At 50.1% G+C, this 18,293-nt stretch overlaps 1 protein-coding gene and 1 long non-coding RNA gene across 7 annotated transcripts in view; one reads left to right on the plus strand and one right to left on the minus strand.

Moving 5' to 3' along the window:
- LOC102455908 (rap1 GTPase-activating protein 1) overlaps positions 1 to 9,263 on the minus strand; it is a 78,484-nt gene extending 69,221 nt beyond the window's left edge. For all 6 annotated transcript variants that reach the window (XM_075903319.1, XM_075903341.1, XM_075903337.1 and 3 more), the window contains exon 1: positions 9,124 to 9,263. The gene's annotated coding sequence lies outside the window, so the exon portion shown is untranslated. The remainder of the gene's footprint in view (positions 1 to 9,123) is intronic.
- LOC102455755 (uncharacterized) lies at positions 9,100 to 18,143 on the plus strand. Its single transcript, XR_331222.4, has 3 exons — positions 9,100 to 9,223; positions 11,926 to 11,987; positions 17,724 to 18,143. It is a non-coding gene; the product is annotated as an uncharacterized LOC102455755 (long non-coding RNA).
- Positions 18,144 to 18,293: the final 150 nt, after the last annotated feature.

The raw sequence follows: 18,293 nt of genomic DNA on the forward strand, positions 1-18,293 counted from the left end.
TGGCGTGCACGAAATGTGCTGTCAGCATGTCAAGCGAGCTGCGCATCCCTCGGCACTCTTCGAGGAAGGCAGCCCAGCCCTCCTGCCGCCACTGCAGGTCCTCCTGCACCCACTCGGCAATGGAGCCCTGGATGCCCTCCATGGCGTTCACGTGGCAGCGCAGAAGCTGGTCCCTCTGATGCAGCCTGCGCCTCCGGGGTTGGCCAGATGGGGGTACCGCTGCTGCAGCAGTGGAAGGTCTGGGTGCTGGGTCCCGCTGCAGGGAACAGAAGAAAGGATGGGTCAGTCAGGCAGGCCGTCCACTGTCCCCACACCTCATGCCCTCCACCCGAGCCCAGGTGACCCCACAGTTGTGTGGCTTGGGCCCACTCGGTTCCCCTCCTGCCCCCGTGTTGTATGTTGGCAAGGAGGACCGCCCCTGGAGTAGGGTCCTCCCTCCAGTATTGTAAGCACCGGTCTGGATCCTGGCCCCGTGGAGGGCGGGAGGGTGCTTGTGCTGCGTTCACCTGTGGAACTCCCTGCCGGTGGAGACTGTGAAAAGCTTTGGCCTAATCAGTGGTGTTTGACAGGGAGCGAGATGCATCCCCACACAGTGCCTGGGAGCACATCTGGCAGAGGCGGTCTGGGCTCTCAGATCCCCTCGCGTGGGATATCTCATGAACGGAACCAGAGGAGTGACTGGGTGGGAGGGGTGTCCCATCCTTGCAGCAAAACTCAGGGGCCCTTCTCCCTCCCACTATCCCTCCCGCAAGGCCCACTCAGGACATGTGTAGCCCAGGGACATGTGTGGCCACAGTGGGGATTTCCCTCGGGGAACCAGCCAAGGCACCGGGAGCAAGCGAGGGACTGTGACGCTGCGGTTTTCCCCAGGAGCAGTTGGCTGTGCCTCACAGCCAGGCATGGGACAGTGTGCCATTCTCCGTGCTGCACCCTTGGCAGAGGTGCGGGTTCTGGGCTGAGTCCCTGGGGCCCTGGATGGTTCCAGCCGGCATCCACCCTTCCCCCTGGTCCCGCCAAATGTGTGTGAGCAGCACGGTCTCAGGAGTGCCCTGCAGCTGCCTGCCGCGGCCACGTGCCGCTCGGTCACCAGGCTGCACATGGTTGCACGTGCTGCTTGCTGCCTCATGCTACGCAGCGTGCAGCTCACATGACCTGAGTGACATGCTTTTCCCCTCTCCCCTCCGGGCGCCTGGCTCTCCCCCCCACCGCCCTTTGGGGGTGCAAACTGCAAACACTCACCAGTGGGTTCCTCCCCGGCCTCGGCCTCGGCAGAGCTGCTGGAGGGGGCCTGCTGGGTGGCAATGCTGGCCTCCTCTCTAGCCGCCGCGCCGCCGCTGTCCTCTCCCTCCTCCGGCTCGGTGGGTCGGATGATGGGGTGGTGCTGGCAGGTGTCCACTGGGACTGGCGGACCTTGTGGGGCTGGCTGGCCCAGAAACGCGTTCATCCTGTCGTAGTAGGGGCAGGCATCTGGTCCTGCCCCCCTCCCCTCACTGGCCCGCACGTACCCCAGCCGCAGCTCCTTCAACTTGGAGCAGACCTGCTCACAATTGCAGCTGGGGTGTCCCTGCTGCGCAAGGTTGTCGGCCATCCGGGTGTAAATGTCAACATTGCGTCGATGTGAATGCAGGTCATGGAGACCCTCCTCCTCCTGCCAGAGGTCCAGGAGGGACTCCAACTCCCTGGGGGTCCAGGATGGGACCCGGCGTTTGCGGCCCCTGGGGGCCTCCTGAGCTGGGGGTGCAGGTGGCTCACCACCCAGAGCTGCCATGCTGGGCTGCGAGTGAATCCTGGGCAGCACAGCGGCACGTGGCAGAGCTCAGGCAGCAGGGTCTGCGGCACGCTCCTGCCACGTGCGCCCAGCTGCCTCCGAGCTCTTTAACAGCTCGGGTTACCAGGAAGTCCAGGGCTCCTACGGGGTCTCGTGGCGTCCAAACCGCTTTTTTCCGTTTCTTCTGCTTTTCCGGAAAAGCTGTCTACACTGGCCCTTTTCTGGAAAAGCTTTTCTGGAAAAAGGACTTTTGCCCGATCGGGAGCAGCGTAGCGTTTCCGGAAAGCGGCTGATTTTGTACAGTACAGCATCATTGCTTTCCCGGAAATTCAAGCGGCCAGTGTAGACAGCTCACAGCTTATTCCGGAAAAGCGGCTGCTTTTCCGGAATAAGTGGCCCAGTGTAGACACAGCCATAGTGTAAGCTGTAACACACACATTACAGGCTGGCAGTGGGGATTCAAAAATATCAGAAAACAACAAAAATAGGGATTTAAACTTTTAAAGCAAATTTCATTATTGTTGGGAGACAGACTCATGAATTTTAAACTTAACAGTACTGCAGGCCCACAAGGAAGGAGTTTGTAGGGGAATAAGCTGCACATTCTTCTATCAAGGAAAGACAAAATTTCACCGGCCAATCAAAGTTACAGAGGAAATTGGGCTGAGAAAGAAAAGTAGCAGGGGGCAAGAGAAGGAGATTAAAAAGTGACTGTGAACTGGTTAAACTCCTGTCACTTTTTAAAGAGATATTTATTTATGAAGAAAAGTATCGTAACCATCCAGTTGAACTACCTTTGAACGGAAAAACAAACAGGAACTCGCCCCTCAAATTATTCTCACTAGCCACTGCTTACTTTTTAAATAGAAAGATAGCTAGGTAACTCTGACCTAGCATGCACTGCTATTCCAGTCCTGCAATTTCCACATTCAGCCCTTAAATCCTGCAGAAGCCCCTTTGCTGCCCTCTCAGTGATCCATCTCCACATATAGTCTGCCAGTGCTTCTCCATCCTGAAAATAAAACCTGCATGTTCACTTCAACAGTTGTCACAAGCCCTTTCATTTCCCTTCTACGAGTATTTGTAGGAGTGGTTGTTGCTCTCTGGAAGTGTCCAAATCCTCAAACTATTTTCACAAGTAAGGGCTCATGTTGAAAAATGCAAGAAGGTTATCTTGAAAGCTGTTCATGATCCTAGGAGTTCACCCCAGAGCAGAAACAATATCATGTGACTTTGGGGACTATTCACATGTCCATGAATAGCAAATTACAGATAATTTAATTCAATGTAATAGCCATGACTAGTAGTTGGCAAGTGATCCTTGAGTTGAAGCATGTTCGTAGGAACCATTCCCTGAAACATTTAGATCACCCAATTCATAAGAATTAGAATCTCTGCAATGTTACCTGCAGGTAACTCACAACCAGAAAACAGATTTGAAGCGATCAAATAAAATATTTGATGAAAATAATTTTTCTTGCTCTGTGGTAGCCCCTGATATTCCAGTCCTGGGTCTCCCTAGTGCTCAGTGCTGCTAATCATGCTCTTTATACTTCTGACCATGTCCTGCTCACAACACCAGGACATGCAATAGCTGGAGCTTTGCGTTCCCCACGGCTGCATCGCAGATTGATTCCTGAACGCCAAGGGAAAGAGAGCAAGGCAGAAGTGGAGACTGTGAGAATGAGCTGCTGCCAAGATAAAGCTAACACTCTAGCTGGTGGCTCTGTCAGTCCTCACTCTGTGTCTAGAATTTCCTCTAAATCCCTTTGTGACCCCCTCACCCCCAGTCTCAGGAAGAGACAGAGAAGGCCTGTTGGGTCACCTGGACGACTACATTTTCACTCCAAGTCCTATACATTTTCACTCCAGGGCCCCTGATACAGTTCATAATCTGCAGGCGCACCACCAGAGGTTTGGTTACACTACTCTGTTCCAGAAGGAGAAGTCCTAAAGAAAATGCACCTGTCCTCAAACAACCATCACCATCTACAGCAACATCAGAACTGGAGAAATGCATCTCCTTCTAAGGGGCGGAATGGGAAGGGAAAAAAACCAAAGTCTCAGCCTTTAAAGAGACAACCAACCACTCTCCCACCCCAGCTCCACACTCCATGCAGGCCTGGAAATGCTCTCTCCCTGCTGGAGAAAGGAAAGGAAGTTGTCCCAATAGCAGAAGGCTGGAGATGAGGCTGATGTGATGGAGCAGGGACACACATGTGAATTTTCCTGGAGGTTTCCCTCTAGTTTTAACCCACTCCCACAGCTTGACCAGGGTTCCAGCAGGAAAAGGCTGCATTGTGCAAGATTGGTGAGGGGGAACGAGGGGCCGGTACACATACATACCCTCCATAGGCTCCGAGGGTGAAACTGCGCTTCCGAGAAAACATTCTCTACTCTTCTCTCTGTCAGAGGTGGGTTCCAGGCTCTCCTGCTTGCCAGCTTCCTCTCCTCCTCTCTCGGCGTGCAGCAGGGCACAGACTCACCTCTCAGTCTCTGGAGGGCAAAGGCTCCCTCCTCTGTTCCCTCCCAAGCCTGAACCCCCGCCTGCTTCTGTTTTCCAAGATACACTTCAAATGAGAGAAAGGAAAGAGCTGCTCACAGCTAGGGCCAGGCATTAACTGCATGAGGGCAGGAAGCTCCTGAAGAGACACTGCAGGACACCCTGTGAGCAGCAGAGTGAGAGAGTGGCAGAGAGAGCCTGAAAGAGAGAGATGAGAAACAGGAGGCAGGGAGAGAGCAGATGTTAACACGAGGTGAGGGTACTGTTCCTTCTCCATGGCTCGGGGAGCTCAGCTCTCCCTGCACATTCTCTCCTGCCAGGCTGGGGAGATGAGGGCCCCAAGGCAGGGGAATCTCAGTCAGGAGCAACAGGGGGATCAGATGACTGGTTGAAGAGTTTCAGGGGGTCCCAGAATTTTCTGCCTGTGAATGAAATAGCAGCAGAATCTGACAGGGGAAGAAGAGTTCCTAATTTTCCTCCCTTACTCTGAAGTAGAGGTAAGAGAAGTGATTATTCCCCTTTATTCAGCAATGGTGAGACCGCATCTGGAGTAATACAACCAATTCAGTGCCTCCATTACAGAAAGGATGTGGACGCATTGGAGAGGATCCAGGGGAGGGCAACAAAAATGATTAGGGGGCTGGAGCACATGACCTTTGAGGAGAAGCTGAGGGATATGGGCTTGTTTGGTCTGCAGAAGCGAAGAGTGAGGGGGAATTTGATAGCAGCCTTCAACTTCCTGAAGGGAGGTTCCAAAGAGGATGGCGAGAGGCTGTTCTCAGTAGTGACAGATGGCAGAACAAGGAGCAATGGGCTCAAGTTACAGTGGGGGAGGTCTAGGTTGGATATTAGGAAAAACTATTTCCCTAGGAGGGTGGTGAAGCACTGGGATGGGTTCCTAGGTAAGTGATGGAATTTCCATCCCTAGAGGTTTTTAAGTCTCAGCTTGACAAAGCCCTGGCTGGGTTGATTTAGTTGGGGTTGGTCCTGCTTTGGGCAGGGGGCCAGACTTGATGACCTCCTGAGGTCTCTTCCAGCTCTATGGTTCTATAAATAGGATGTAACCCCCAACGAGCATGTCATACCCTATAGGAAGAGGGGGTCCCAGGAGCCACACTGACTCCTAATCCCCACCCAGAGAGGGAAAGACTTTACCAACCTTTCTAGCTCCAGCCCTCTCATGCAATGTCTCATTGTTGCAGTGTGCAAGCTATTGCACAGGGCATTTCACATCTGCGGGGGGACAGAAACCCTCAGGCCTATCCACATTTCTCTGCTTTCACATCAGTACAGATTCTCCATCTGGGTAGAGATTGGGTTCGGGTGTAATGGACAGGAGGAGTGCTAACTAAGGGGTTAAACTCAGGTAGCCAGAAGAACCAATGGGCTTGCAGTGCTGAAATCTGAATTGTATAACATTTCCTGTCTGTTTTCTTTGTGTGGGAGAGTTAAATCAGGAGTTGAGAGATACAGAATGATTTAAACCCAGGCAGGACTATCATGCCTCCAGGGAATTCAGGCATAGAAATGGACTGAACCAAAGAAAGATTGGAAGTAAGTCAAGGCAAAAGTGAATCTAGTCATGAGCAGGGTATTTTCTTTATTTTGTGGTTTGGTTTGAACCGCTCTGTGTGGATTTATGCCCCCTCTCCCCATTTACCATCTATGCATTGTTTCCAGAGATTTTCTCTGTATTTTTAATTTGTTTTCCTTATTTGCTCTGTAGCATCTAGCAACCAAGTATGCTTTATCAAGTATGTCTTTTGTTTTGTAATAAAAAATCACTTTAAGGTGATGATTTAATTCTTCTGTCCTGGAAGGTACAAGGAGGTCTGTCTGTCTGTGTGTATCTGCATGTCTTAGACTGCGGGCGAAGGGGTCAGCTACTAGAGATTGCAGTTTGTTTTTTTCTTTTCTTTTTACAAGCTCTCTTGTGGCAGAAGAGCTTGGGGTATCCTGGAGGTGGTTTCAAGTGTTAGCCCCAGTTTTAGGGATAAAAATTATTTGATGGTGGCAGCAACCCCCCAAAATCTGTGTACTGTGATTCTTGGGGAAGTTTTTGTGACCAGTGCCTGTAGTGGCATGGTATATTGAAAGTCTTTGTAGGTCACCTCCTTCTGCACTTTGAGTGCCAGAGTGGGGCACAGCCCTCACATGGGGCATGTCATATACTTGATGAAAATATACTTATAATATGAATGTGTCAGAACAGAGAGATGCTTTATGCTAGATGACTTGTGTACTATATTGTCGGAAAGGTTACTATCTACTGAATACGATTGTCACATTTGTATACATACATCATCTTTGTAGATGAAGTTAGGAATATTGCGTATCTGTAATTTCATATTTGCTGCTTTGGGACATTCCCACTGCTGACACTTCAAAGGCGTGAGTCAACCTGTGAAGTATAGGGACAGGGGCCTTGCAGAGACATGTGACCATGTCACATAATGCTGGAACCCATCTTGAATTCTGTATTTTTCCATGAGAAACTTGGAGTGGGTAAAACCATCAAATAAGGGTGCAAATCCTATTTGAGAGTGGGGAATGAGGTAATTGAGGTTGTCAGTTCTCCCTTACTACCCCATCCAAGAGGACTGCTAGAACCAGCTAAGACTGAACTGGGCAAAGGAACTGGGCAAAGGAACTGGGTCTAGGCTGCAAGGGTGGCTGGCCTGTGAAGAAAATTATTAGAACCACATGTAGGCTGTATCTACATTGGCACCCCGTTCCAGAAAAGGGATGCTAATGAGACCAGTCGGAATTGCAAATGCCGCAGGGGATTTAAATATCCCCCGCGGCATTTGCATGAACATGGCTGCCGCTTTTTTCCGGCTCAGGGCTTTGCCGGAGAAAAGCGCCAGTCTAGACGGGATCTTGCGGAAAATAAGCCCTTTTCCGGAAGATCCCTTATTCCTACTTTCAAGGCCAGGAATAAGGGATCTTCCGGAAAAGGGCTTATTTTCCGCAAGATCCCGTCTAGACTGGCGCTTTTCTCCGGCAAAACCCCAAACAAAAATGGAGACAAGTGAAGGCAGGAAGAGGAGCAAGAAAGAAAAGAAAGTCACAGAAAGGAGGAGCAGAGGAAACCAGAAGGTAGGAGACACAGAATATGACTGCATATGCTATAGACAGCAGGAAATACCAGATATAGATATATGTGTGAGAGAGAGAGAGAGAAAAGGAAAGGTATAATGTCTCCTGATGGGGCCGTGAGTGTGGGAATGCTGGTCTACTGCCTCCAAAATGTTCTTGTTATGAAAAGCCAATGGAATTGCAAGTGACCTGGCTGTGTATAATTGTGCAGGTCAAGCACAGATCCCCCACCAGCATGATCTCACACCTTATCAGGGAAGACAGGAGAAAATAAGTGATGAAAGCTAGCTAGTGAGCCTTCCCAAAACTTGAGAGCTGAACCCAAGGCATCACATACAATGAGGAGCTGAACAGATTGAATGGAAGCTTAAGGATCCTGCAAGAACAGATCATGACTACATGCTATGTGTCTCCCCACTTCTGCTGATGGGGAAAGAGAGGAACTGTGTACTCACAATATGGGAATTTCTTAGAGGGAAGGAGAGATTAGTTAAACTAGGACAAAGAAGGAGCATTTGGGAAAATGAAATTTGAACAAGTCTTGTACTCTGAGGAAAAGTCCTTCACATTAGAGCTCCCTAGTTCACTAGGTATGTTAGGCCTGGCTTTTGTTTCACTGCATCACTTTACAGAACCAAAATATATTACCCCAATACACAACTGCAAAACTGCTCCCATGACAACTCAGCACCCACAGGTCCTCAGCACACAAACTAGTTATAAACAGTCTCCCTCCTCAAACAAGCCTCACTTCACCATGTAGTCACAACTCCCTGGCACTTGCTAACCCTCAGTATACTATTACAATCCACCACCACTCAACAACCAGTGCCTGTGCAGGAGGAAAGCAGGGAGGAAGGGCAGAGTGAGGGCACCTGGCTTCAGCAATTAAAATCTAGGGGTCACATGGGATCCTCCATATAACCTATGAGCCAAAGATTGCTTGTGTGTACACACCGAATAGGACAATGCCTCCTGGCCCTAAGGGTGCATGCATCCAGTTGTATTAATAGGTAGGTCAGTGTGTGGGGTCATTCATTCTGGACATATAAAGATTTGAGCTGGAAAGGTTTGGGTTTACTCTAACACACATGGATCTGAGCATCCTCAATCTATACACTGGGGCACTGTAAGAACATCTGAGGCAAGACACTAACTCACAGACAGGAATGCATGCAACACACAGGCAGTCACAGCAAGACAGTAAGCAACCTCTCAGACTGGAAACTTCTCACTGGAACGCTCCCCCCCCCCCCCCCCCCCCCCCCACTAATTAATGACTAAATCAGCAGAGTCACAGATGCAGCCACAGGGGGAAAGCAACGCTCAAAGCCACTCCACACAAGCCTGTCCACACAAACCCAGGGCGCTCACCCCAACACACAGCCCACTGTGCCAGTGCCAGGTGTGCACAGATGGCACCTCCCACGGTCCACCGGGACTCAAGCTTTGATGGCTGCCCCAGGGCTGACTGGATACGGTCGGATACCCCTCAGACAAGCCCCTTCAACCCTCTGCCCCCTCCCGCTCCGCCTGAGCAGTATCTGCCTGCCCCTCTCTGCGGAGCCTGCCCCCAGCCCTCGGCCTCTGGCCACCCCGCCCCGCCTCTCCGCGCACTGCATTGTAGCACCATCTCTGTGCAGCCCCCGCGCCTGACTGTCCCTCCCTGCCCGTGTCAGCCCCCCGCCCAGCGCCACACGCATTTAATTGGCATCGCAGGGAGGAGAGACTGAAAGGCAGCGGAGCCCCCTACCTGAGCCGGCCTCTCGCATCCCCGGCTGCTGAGCGGATGGAGACACGGGGAGTCCAGCTGCTCCCGCAGGCGCTCCCCCCTCGCGCTATCAATTATTCAAGTAGGTTGCAGTGTCCTCTTCCTCTTGCGCGCTCTGCCTCGCCCTCCCCTTCCGCTGCCCCCACCTGCGGGGAGAGGGAGCGAGCGGTGCAGTCACACGCCTCCTTCGGGGGCACAGCCCGGCGGGGCTGTTGCACGGGGAAAGGGGCCCCCTGGGGACTGGCCTGCAAAGCCCGCGCTGGAGCCTGCAGGAATGACAGATCCATGTGCAATGAAAGATGATGTCATGGGATGGCCCCTCTAGGGATACGTCCAGGCACCACTGGCAGCTGCAGGCAGGTACAGCACGTCGCGTGCTCCTGCCCGCACCTCCACCCTGCAGAGATGACCCAGTGGGGTTTTTTTGAGAGGGAGGGTGAAGGAGGGAGGGTTTGTCTCTGTACTCCATACAATCATCATCTGATTAGTATCAATTGCAGTGAATTTGATTGAAAACCCAGCTCATTGCAAGCTGTGACCAAGGAACAGAGAGGGACTAACTCTCACAGTTAATACTGTTGCCCTTGTGCCTGATAGATGAAAAGCTCTGTACCCACTTATTTCACTCCCCCATCTAAGCCAGCCACCACCCCCAACACATACATCATAGAGCTGGATTGGAACTACTGCAGTAGTTGGGAAAGGCTCTATATTCCCTTCCCATGAGCCAACCTTCTGACCTTTTCCCCACTGATACAATATGGCTGTGTCTAGACTGGCCAGTTTTTCCGCAAACGCAGCCACTTTTCCGGAAAAACTTGCCAGCTGTCTACACTGGCCGCTTGAATTTCCGCAAAAGCACTGACTTCCTACTGTAAGAAATCAATGCTTCTTGCGGAAATACTATGCTGCTCCCGTTCAGGCAAAAGACCTTTTGCGCAAAAGGGCCAGTGTAGACAGCTCGGATTTGTTTTCCGCAAAAAAACCCCAATCGCGAAAATGGCGATCGGGGCTTTTTTGCAGAAAAGCGCGTCTAGATTGGCACGGACGCTTTTCCGCAAAAAGTGCTTTTGCAGAAAAGCATCCGTGCCAATCTAGATGCTCTTTTCCGAAAATGCTTTTAACAGAAAACTTTTCCGTTAAAAGCATTTCCGGAAAATCATGCCAGTCTAGACATAGCATATGGATTACCAAAATCTCACCTTACATCCCTCTGTTTAGGTCAGAACATGCCCTCAGTTTCTACAGGAAGTCCAAGAAATTCCTTTATTACTAAGCTCTGATTTTAAAATGAGGCATGGTCCCACAACGAGGAAGATAATTTGGGGAGCAATTAAATGCTATGCCTCCTCTAAAGCATCTGTGTAAACATGGTGGGAACCCCTTAGGGACCATCCCTGCTCTGATCAAAGATGGAGTGGGTAACTTCATTTGGTCTAAACCAGGGGTCTCCAACCATTTTAAGCACAAGATCTCTTTTTGAATTTAAGTGCAATCCAAGATCTACCTCAGACCGAAATACTCTTGTCCCCGCCTCCTTCATGCCTTTTTCTGAGGCCCCACCCCTGCTTACTCTGTCCTCCCTCTTTCCCCCATCCTCCCTCCCTTTCACCAGGCAGGGGCAGAGGGTTGGGGTGCAGGATCTGGTCTTGGGCTAAGGGATTTGGAGTGTGAGAGGGGCTCCGAGATGAGCCTGGGGTAGGGAGTTGGGGTAAAAGCTCTGTAAAGGAGTTGGGGACTAGGGGACTTAGGGCTAGGGCAGGGGTTTTGGGTGTAGGCGGGAGTTTGTGACTGGGGCAGGGGTTGGGAATCTCGCTCCAGCTGGACACTGCTTACCTCACGTGGCTCCTGGGTGGTGGTGCAGTGGGGCTAAGGCAGGCTCACCCCTGTTCTGGCCCTGCACCACTCTCAAAAGCAGCCAGCAAACTCCCTCCATCCCAAACGCTGTGCTCCTCAATCCAGTCTGTGGAAATAGAACATAGGGGGAGAGGGGAGCATCCTGACACCAGTGTCCCCTACTCTCCCTGCCCTGCTCTGCACAGCAAGCAAGAGACTCCAGGGCTACGTCTAGACTGGCATGATTTTCTGGAAATGCTTTTAACTGAAAAGTTTTCGTTAACGCAAAAGCACTTTTTCCGGAAAAGCGTCTGTGCCAATCTAGACGCACTTTTCCGCAAAAAAGCCCCAATCACCATTTTCGCGATCGGGGCTTTTTTTGCGGAAAACAAATCTGAGCTGTCTACACTGGCCCTTTTGCACAAAAGTTTTGCGCAAAAGGACTTTTGCCTGAATGGGAGCAGCATAGTATTTCCGCAAGAACACTGACAATCTTACATGAGATCGTCAGTGCTTTTGCGGAAATTCAAGCGGCCAGTGTAGACAGCTGGCAAGTTTTTCCGGAAAAGTGGCTGATTTTCCGGAAAAACTGGCCAGTCTAGACACAGCCCAGGGGAGGGAGGGGGCAGCTCCAAGGCAAAGGGCAGGAGACACACAGCAGTGGGAGGAAGGGCAGCTGAATTGCTGGCACTTGGTAGCCTCTTGGCCACACCAGTCAGGATCACCTGTCAGAGGCTCCGGGATCTACCAGTAGATCCTGACTGGTTGGTGACCACTTGTCTAAACCATTCCTACCAACTGTCTGTCCAAATGATCTAAAAGATCTCCAGTGATGGGTATTTCCCAGCCTCCCTTGGAAGTCTGTTCCAGAGCTTAACTATCCTTATGGCTAGAAAATTTTCCTAATATTTAACCTAAATCTACCTTGCTGTACATTAATCCCATTAGTTCTTGCCTTGACATGAAGAACAACTGATCAACATCTGAACACATTTGAAGCCTATCATCAGGTACCACCCTTTATTATTCCTTTCTTAAGACTCCTAGGCTACGTGTACACCTCAGGCTTTTTACGCAAGAACAAGTGTTCTTGCACAAAAACTTGCGGAGTGTCTACACTGCACGCACATACTTGCACAAGTAAATTTACAGTAAAGCATCAGAACAGAGGGCTTCTTGTACAAGAGTTATTCCTCTCCCCATTAGGAATAAGTCCTCTTGCACAAGAGCTCTTGTGCAAGAAGGCAGTGTGGACGGGCAACAGGAGTTTCTTGTGCAAGAAACCCCTATGGCTAAAATGGCCATCAGAGCTTTCTTGCGCAAGAGAGCATCTACACTGCCATGGATGCTTTTGCACAAAAGCACATGGCAGCAGACATGCTCTTGTGCAAGACCTTGCAAGAACTCTTGCACAAAACAGTTCTTGCACAAGAAGCCTGCAGTGTAGATGTAGCCCTAGTTATTTTAGTCTTTCTTTTTCTAAACCTTTTATCTTTATTGTTCTCCTTTGGACTCTCTTCAGTTTAACCACACCTTTTCCCAAAGCATAGAACTCTAGCTAAGTCCTCACTAGTACCAAGTAGAACAAGACAACTACCTTCTGTGTCTTATACAGAACACGCTTGTTAATGCACTCTTCAATTATATTACCTTTTTTTCACAGCTGCATCACATTGTTGACTTACATTCAATTTATGATGCACTATAATCACCAGATTCAGCAGCATTACCATTTTGTATTTATGCATTTGATTTTTTTAAGTGAAGTGCTGCGCACTTATCTTTATTAAATTCATCTTGTTGAATTCTGAGCAATTCTCCAATTTGTCAAGGCCACTTTGAATTCTTATCGGCTACGACTACACTGGCGTGATCTTGCACAAAAACTCTTTAGCACAAGAGCTCTTGCGTCAAAGTAGTTGCGCAAGAGAGCGTCTACACTGGCATGTGCTTTTGCGCAAGAGCATCCTTGCCAGTGTAGACGATCTCTACACTGATGGCCATTTTAACCATAGGGCTTTCTTGCACAAGATATTCATGTTGCCTGTCTACACTGGTCTCTTGCGCAAGAACAGTTGCACAAAAGGGCTTATTCCTGAGCGGGAGCGTCAGTGTTCTGGTGCAAGAAGCCCTGATTTCATACATTAGAACGTCAGTTTACTTGCGCAAGAACACACAGCCAGTGTAGACAGGCCGCAAGTTTTGCGCAAGAGCGGCCGCTTTTGTCCTCCGAAGTGCTCGCAACCCCTCCCAGTTTGGTATTACCTGCAAAAATTATACGAAAGGCTGAGCTGTGGAACTGACAGCTAGGAAAAAAGCACGTCCTTAATTTGTAAACCCAACACCTGTTTTCCGAAGTTACTGAGAGATGATAAATATGGAGCTCTGGTGTGTGATTAAGAGTGAGACAATTTTCAAAGGACAGGTGCCCTTTATGACTGATGTAAAGCATATCAGCTTTACATTAGCCTCTTCCGTCTCATTAATGCCAAGTTTGTCACCATTTGAGAGCTCAGCTCTGGGTACAAATTGAAGTTGGGTTTACATGGAGTTTTAAAGATTGGTTCTAAGTCTTCTTGTGCTCCAGATGGGTGAAGTCAGGGTGCGGTGCTGGAGTGAGTCCTCAGAAAGGATTTTTTAGGTGAGCACTAATGTTCAAGGGCAGCTCAGAGGTTTCACTAAGTCTGGAGATGCAATCACTCAAAAACTAGCCTGGCACTAGGTTTCTGCACCCAGCAAAACATAACTCCCATATGCCCCAATGCTCCTTCATAAGGAGAAGCAGGAGAGAGAATGAGAGTTTGATATGTTCATGCTAGAAAAGAAAAGTTAGTTAGATTTAGGAATTGGATTTGAGGAGAACTGGGGGAGGGAATAGGAAATTGGCAAGGACATAGGGTGCAGAGGAAAAGGAGATTGGGGTTTTCAGTGTTGCTAACCCTAAGTGCAAGTCAGCAATCAGGCCCCAAAATAATGAGATTTTTTTTTGAAAAAACGCATTATAACTCTTTATTTGCTTTTTCTCTTTTGAGCCTCTAAGGAAGTGGTCACCAACCAGTAGACTGGGATCTACCAGTAGATCTTGGAGCCTCTGACAGATGATCCTGATGGGTTTGGCCAGGACACTATCAAGTGCTGGCACTTCAGTTGCCTCTCCATCTGTCATGCTGTTCCTGCCCGCTACCTTGGAGCTGCCCCCCTGGGAGCCTCCTGAATGCTGTGCAGGGTGTGGGAGGAAGAAGGAGGGGGGCTGATGACAGGGTCTCTCCTCCCCCCTCTTCTGTAGCCCATCTCCACACAGCGAGATGGGGATGGAGGGAGCTTGGCAATGCAAATCTCTGCCATTCTCACAAACACCAACTGTCCTTCACTCTCATCTCCTGACTCAACACGTACATGGGGGGGTTGTTACTGCTTCTATTGCTTGCAAAGTGGGTTAGTTTTGGTTTCTGACTGGTCTGTGCATTTCATAACTTTCATTTCTCTCTTACACTTAAATTTAATTCTTTGAGCAGTGAGTTCTAAAATGCCGAACCTGTTGTGGCTGGAATCATTATCCCCATGGTAATTGCTGCTCCTGGAAGTGGCTGGCTTGTCCCTGCAGCCCCTGAGAAAGGCAGAGTAGGGTGTCTCCACATGCTGTCCTTGCCTGTGGACACCGCTCCTGTGGTTCTCATTGATCAATAATGGAGACCCATGGCCAGTAAAAGCTGTAGAGTTAGTACATGTATATGAGGGGCAGTACAGGGAGCCACTGCTGTACATGCCAGCTGCTTTCAGGAGTAAGCCTACCTTGGCTCCACTGCTCTATCCCTGGGGTAGTTGTCTGGCTGTTCTCAGGAGAGGTGGGATTTGAGCCCACAGTCCTATCCTCCCCAGGTAAATACCCTATCCCCTAGGCCACTCCAGAATTCACCCTACCTCCTGCAGGTCCCCTATCCTGCCTTCCTAATGCAGGAACCAGCTCCATTCCTGGGGCAGCCTATGTTGGCTGTCTAGCTGCTCCCAGAGCAGGTGGGTGGGTGGGTAGGGAGGGGGGCAGGACTTAAGCCCCCCCAACCCTGCACTCCCCAGGCAAATGCTGTATCCCCTAGTCCACTCAAAAGATAGGGAGTCCCACCTCCCTATCTTCAGAGGGTCTCTTATCCTGTTTTGGCAGGACTTGAGCTGCTGGTGGGGGACAGGACTTGAGCCCCCAGCCCTGAGCTCCCCAGGCAAATACTCTATCCCCCTCTAAAACTCACCCCACCTCCCTACCCTCAGGGCAGCCTCTCCCACAGTCTGAACCCCTTGTCCCAAGACCAGAGCCTGCACCCCAACTCCCTACCCCAGCCTGGTGAAAGTGAATGAGATTCGAGGAGGAAGGGGGATGGAGTGAGCAGGGTGAGGCCTCAGAGAAGGGGAGTGGCGGGGCCTCAGAGAGGTAAGGAAGGAAGCTGGGCCAGGGTATTTGGGTTTGAGGTAGATCTTACACTGCACTTAAATTGAAAGAGTGATCTTGTGGTTAAAAAGGTTGGAGACCCCTGTTCTAGAACAACTTCCAGTCTGCAATTCTCAGTACAAGACAGCCTTTGATATTCCACTGTCAGACCTACAGACCACATGACTGCACCATCTCAGCTATGCTCTTAGGCTGTGTCTAGACTACATACCTCTGTCGTCAGAGGCATGTAGATTAGACATATAGGCAAAGTCAAATGAAGCCGCGATTTAAATGATCGCGACTTCATTTAAATGTACAGGCAGTCCCCGGGTTGCGTACAAGATAGGGACTGTAGGTTTGTTCTTAAGTTGAATCTGTATGTAAGTCGGAACTGGCGAACTGGCGTCCAGATTCAGACACTGCTGAAACTGACCGCCAGTTCTGACTTACATACAGAATCAACTTAAGAACCCCAGGCGTCCCCAAGTCAGCTGCTGCTGAAACTGATCAGCAGCTGATTCCAGGAAGCCCGGGGCAGAGCAACTCTGCCTGGGGCTTCCTGTAGTCAGCGCTGGTCAGTTTCAGCAGAAGCTGACTTGGGGACGCCTGGGGCAGAGCAGCTGGGGTGCTACTGGACCAACCCAGCAGCACCCCATCTGCTCTGCCCCAGACGTCCTGATTCAGCCGCTGCTGAAACTGACCAGCAGCGGCTGAATCAGGACCTGGGGCAGAGCAGCTGGGGTGCTGCCGGGTTGGTCCAGTAGTGCCCACGGGCGCTGCAGGACCAATCGGCAGCGCCCCAGCTGCTCTGCCCCAGAGTCCAAAACAAAAGCCTGGTCTGCTGGGGGGGGGGGGAGCACACTAGCTGCACCCCACCCCCTCAGCAGACCAGGGACACGGGGAGCAGAGCCGCAGCGGCAGCGGGGTGCCGCGCCTCTGAGGCTTTGCTCTGGCAAAGCCTCAGAGGCGCGGGACCCTGCCACGGCTGCCGCTCCAGTCTGGGTGCCTGTGGTCTGCTGGGGACGGTCCCCAGCAGACCACAGGCCCCCGGACTGAAGCCGCAGCCGCGGGGGGGTCCCGCGCCTCTGAGGCTTTGCCAGAGCGGGGAACCGCCGCTGCTGCCGCTTCAGTCAAAGCGGACCGTCCCCAGCAGACCACAGGCACCGGGTCTCAAGGGGCAGCAGCAGCGGTTCCCGCGCTTCTGAGGCTTTGCTCTGGCAAAGCCTCAGAAGCGCGGGAACCCGCCCGGTGCCCCTGGTCTGCTGGAGACGGTCTCCAGCAGACCAGGGGCACCGGAGCAGCTTATGAACGGGGCTTTCTCGCCCCGACTTCCGGGGCGAGAAAGCTCCGTTCGTAAGTGCGGATCCGACATAAGTCGGATCCGCGTAAGCCGGGGACTGCCTGTACATGGCTGCCGCGCTGAGCCGACAAACAGCTGATCAGCTGTTTGTCCGCTCAGCGCACTAGTCTGGACGCTCCCCTGCCGACATCAAAGCCCTTTGTCGCAGCCCCGTTATTCCTCGTGGAATGAGGTTTACCAGGGCTGCCGACAAAGGGCTTTGATGTCGGCAGGGGAGCGTCCAGACTAGCGCGCTGAGCGGACAAACAGCTGATCATTTAAATCGCGGCTTCATTTGACTTTGCCAAAACAACAAATCTACGTGGCTCCGTCGACGGAGCCATGTAGTTTAGACGTACCCTTACTATAAAAGCATCAATGCCTGTGAGGCTGCGGCACTCATGGACCTTGGGGTTTAGAACCAAATCTTACCATTTATTTCCCATTATCCACCATGACAGACATCATAGGTGGAATGGTTCCCAGCACAGTTTTGATTAGCAGTCCATGTATCACAAACATAGAGAAGTTTGCTGATGATAATAGTGTAGTAAACATCCATTTTTATTTGCAGTTTGACACCATATTCATTTCATAGACTACACTGAAGTTTTCCAAAAGTATCACTGGCTGCACCTATGCACATCATAACGTTATTGTTAATCACTCTATCTAGTAAAATGACATGGCCTCAGTAGCAAAATTTGTCAATGTCTTTGAGTGGTCTGTTGTTGCAGGACACAACTAGAGTAGTTGCAGCACTTTTAAATTCCAGTAGGATATACAATCAGGCTGATATAGGCATCAAATAGGGATTTTGCTGCCAAAAATCAGTATGTAGGGGCCTAGAACTAATATTTGGTTGCCTACATACAGATGGAGGTGATTAAGGACCCAAATCTGAAAATCAAATTACAAATAAATTTACATTCTTGATAACATGTTTGAAAAATTAGCTCCTGTTTAATTAATTTTCTTGTTCAGTCTAGGGATAGATCAAGAAAATGTTACAATGACTCTCTCAAGGCTAACCACCACATTTACAATGATCCAAACATGTGGAATCTCTTGGCCATGACAAAATCAGGTGGTGCCAACTCTGCCATGTCATCTCAGACTGAAAGATTTTGAGAGCTCAAGGACTCCTGCAATCAAGGAGAGCTATGTGAGGTGTAAAGCTAAAAACAATTCATATTCATCTACAATTTTCTTCACCGGTTGTAATTGCAGACAGGGCTGCAGGTCAGAAATTGGTTTCTGATCTCATCTCAGGACCCACATAAGTGACTGTAGCTCTTCCAATAAACTCAATAGGAGATTCAATCTTGTACTTGTAAATATAGATGTATATACCTAACTTTAAGCATCCAAGTCTGAAAATAATATCCATACAGAATATATCCTATGAACAATATGATATCTTGTATTAATCATAACTTGTGTAATAAAATCATTGCTCCTATCCACCATTTTAAGTCTTTGTGTCATTTGTATAGATTATACACTCATCAGGGCAGGGTCCTTGTCTTCATATCTATAAAGACTCTAGCACAC

The sequence above is a fragment of the Pelodiscus sinensis genome, chromosome 1, assembly GCF_049634645.1.
Source record: "Pelodiscus sinensis isolate JC-2024 chromosome 1, ASM4963464v1, whole genome shotgun sequence".
NCBI classification, from domain to species: Eukaryota; Metazoa; Chordata; order Testudines; family Trionychidae; genus Pelodiscus; species Pelodiscus sinensis.